The 2855-nt window shown below is 36.7% G+C and overlaps 1 non-coding gene across 1 annotated transcript; it reads left to right on the top strand.

The window, feature by feature from the left end:
- Positions 1 to 1017: 1017 nt before the first annotated feature.
- On the top strand, positions 1018 to 1124 carry LOC121213424 (small nucleolar RNA R71). The gene has a single exon (XR_005908806.1). It is a non-coding gene; the product is annotated as a small nucleolar RNA R71 (small nucleolar RNA).
- Positions 1125 to 2855: the final 1731 nt, after the last annotated feature.

The following is a 2855-nucleotide window of genomic DNA, read 5'->3' as shown; positions in this document are numbered from 1 at the left end:
TGATATCTCACCAACACAACATCAACACCAAGCAAGAATGATGCATCCATGGCCGAGTGTCATTTCCATCACATAGCAAGATTTAGACCATGGGCTAGGTAGAACTCAAGCTAACAACTAAAACATGCATGCATCTCATGGAACATCATCAAACATACCTTAGCCTAGTTACATGCATGGCCGAACCTCTTCAATCTTTCTTCTTCCTTCCTCCTTAAAATTTTCGGCCAAGGATGAACCAAAGGATGAACACTTTTTTTTTTGTTTTTCTTTCCTTCAACTCATGGCAAGGGGGGGACAATCACACATATCCTTTCTTTTTTTTTTGTTTCTCATCCTACTAACACTAATATTTTATTGCCCATGCTCTTTATTTTATTGTTTCCTCCCATGATGCACCAACACAACATGTCTATGACATGTTTTTCCCATCACCCTTTGTCCATCCTAATGTCATGGCCGGCCACTACTAGATGGGGGGGAAATTGACATGCAAGTCCCCCCTTTTTCAACATGCACTAATAGGTCCTTATGTTTTGATCTATCACATTTCAAAAATGTCACACATAAGTCCTATTGACTAAATTCACATGAAATTTACTAAATCAAAGCTTAAAATTTTCACACATTTATTTTAGACAATAAATATCATGTTCAAATAATTTGGTTACTCGGTTTAGCGATCCCGAAACCGCTTTCCGACTAGGGTCAAATTAGGGGTGTCACAATTACTGGGTGAACCATTGAAGAACCAAGAAAAACTTCAATTTTTTTATTCAAAGTTCTACCTGATTAGAGAGCATGGTGACCGTATCGACGTTAAAAGTGCCGGCTGTTTTCGTTGGCTTCGTCCTCATGACTTGCCACTGATAATTATTTAGTGGCATCTCTTCTATAAATCCATAAGCATCCTCAAGTGTCTTATTATTGATAGTTCCACCAGCAGCTGCGTCAATCATCTATCTAGTCGAAGGATTCAGGCCATTGTGAAACGTTTGAAACTGTAGCTAGAGTGGTAACTCATGGTGAAGGCATCTTCGCAAAAGGTCATTGTATCTCTCCAATGCATCGTAGAGTGTTTCTAAATCCATCTGTACAAAAGAAGAGATATCATTACGTAATTTAGCCGTTTTAGTTGGCAGAAAATATTTTAATAAAAACTTTTCGGTGATTTGTTCCCAAGTAGTGATTGACCTTCGTGGTAACGAGTTCAACCACTGTTTAGCTTTGTTCCTCAATGAAAAAAGGAATAACCGAAGGTGAATGGCATCATCAGAAATGCCGTTGATTTTAAAAGTGTCACAAAATTCTAAGAAATTCGCCAAATGAGCATTTGGATCCTCGTCCTGCAAACCATGAACTGAACAAACTGTTGGATCATTTGAATGGTGTTAGGTTTCAGTTCAAAATTATTTGCAGCAATAGCAGGCCAAACTATACTTGATTCAGTTTCTGTTAAAGAAGATTTAGTATAATCATACATAGTACACGGAGCAGGATTCTGATTTACTGGATCAGTGGCAATCATAGGAGGTAGTGGATTTTCCTGGTTTTTAGCCATCTCCTTGGTTGTGGTTGAAGTATCATCCTCTTGCTCTTCCTCTGTGTATTGTAAGCTTCGCCTTATTTCTCTTCGGTTTCTGCGAACTGTGCGATCGATCTCACTATCAAACAGTAATGGTCCCGATGGGTTTCTTCTAGTCATACACTATAAAAACCTGCGAGGAACGAATAAAAGAAAATTTAGAAAAGAAAATAAAAATTTAAATTGCAAATAAACTAAAATGGCTAAAGTAATAAAAATCGAGTGTTCCTAATATCTTCGCTCCCCGGCAACGGCGTCAAAAACTTGATACGTGATATTCGCGACAGGTTCTAGAAATTTATAATTAATCGTTCTTGAAACTAACTATTATCATGATGAAGGCAAGTGTACCTATCGTACAGTAGTATAGCTTTAGCAAGACCGGATTGTCGAACCCAAAGGAACCAAGAGTACTAGTAATTACTTTCTTTTTATTATCTAGCCTAAAAATTAAGTGATTTGTTTATCTAAACTAATTAACTAAACTAAGGGTGCACAGAGAGAAAATTGGGGAAAGCTTTTGGGAAAATATGATTTATTAAGACAATACCCAATGAGAAATCTACCTAGACTTCACTTGTTATTTGACTCTGAATCAGACGATTTATTCATTTGACTTGATCCGTAAAAATCCCTAAGTTATATTATTATCTCTCTTGAGACTAATAACGTCTAACCCTTGGGTGATTAATTGAAATCTCTTTCTAATTAATGCCCTAGTGTTGCATTAACTTGATCTATGGATCCCCTTATTAGGTTTCACCCTAATCTGGTAAAATCTTATCACCCTATCTCTAGGCGTGCAATCAACTCCGCTTAATTACGACAAATTTACTCTTAGACAAGGTCTTTTCCTCCACTGAATAAGAGCATTAACTTGAGTCAATATCCTGGAATATGAAAACAAGAATTAAGAACACATAATTAAGAACAAGTCAAATATTTATCATACAATTCAGATAATAATAACAAGATCTGTCTTAGGTTTCATTCTCCTTAGGCATTTAGGGGGTTTAGTTCATAATTATGAAAGAAAACATCTCAAAAGAATAAAGATAACAAAACATAAAGAAAACCCAAAACCCCTGAATGGAAATTGAAGGGAGATCTTCAGTCTTGACGATGAATCCTACTTTTGAGATGGATCAATCGGCTTCCCTTGAGTAATTCCTTGCCTCCTACTCCATGTGTCTATTCTAAGTGCCTCCTTAGGTGTTTAAATAGGCTTTTGAATGCCTAAGAGCCCTCAAAAGTGGCCTTTTCCGAATAG

Source organism: Gossypium hirsutum, chromosome A13 (assembly GCF_007990345.1).
Source record: "Gossypium hirsutum isolate 1008001.06 chromosome A13, Gossypium_hirsutum_v2.1, whole genome shotgun sequence".
In the NCBI taxonomy this organism is placed as follows: Eukaryota; Viridiplantae; Streptophyta; class Magnoliopsida; order Malvales; family Malvaceae; genus Gossypium; species Gossypium hirsutum.
This window is presented reverse-complemented; position numbering and strand designations above follow the sequence as displayed.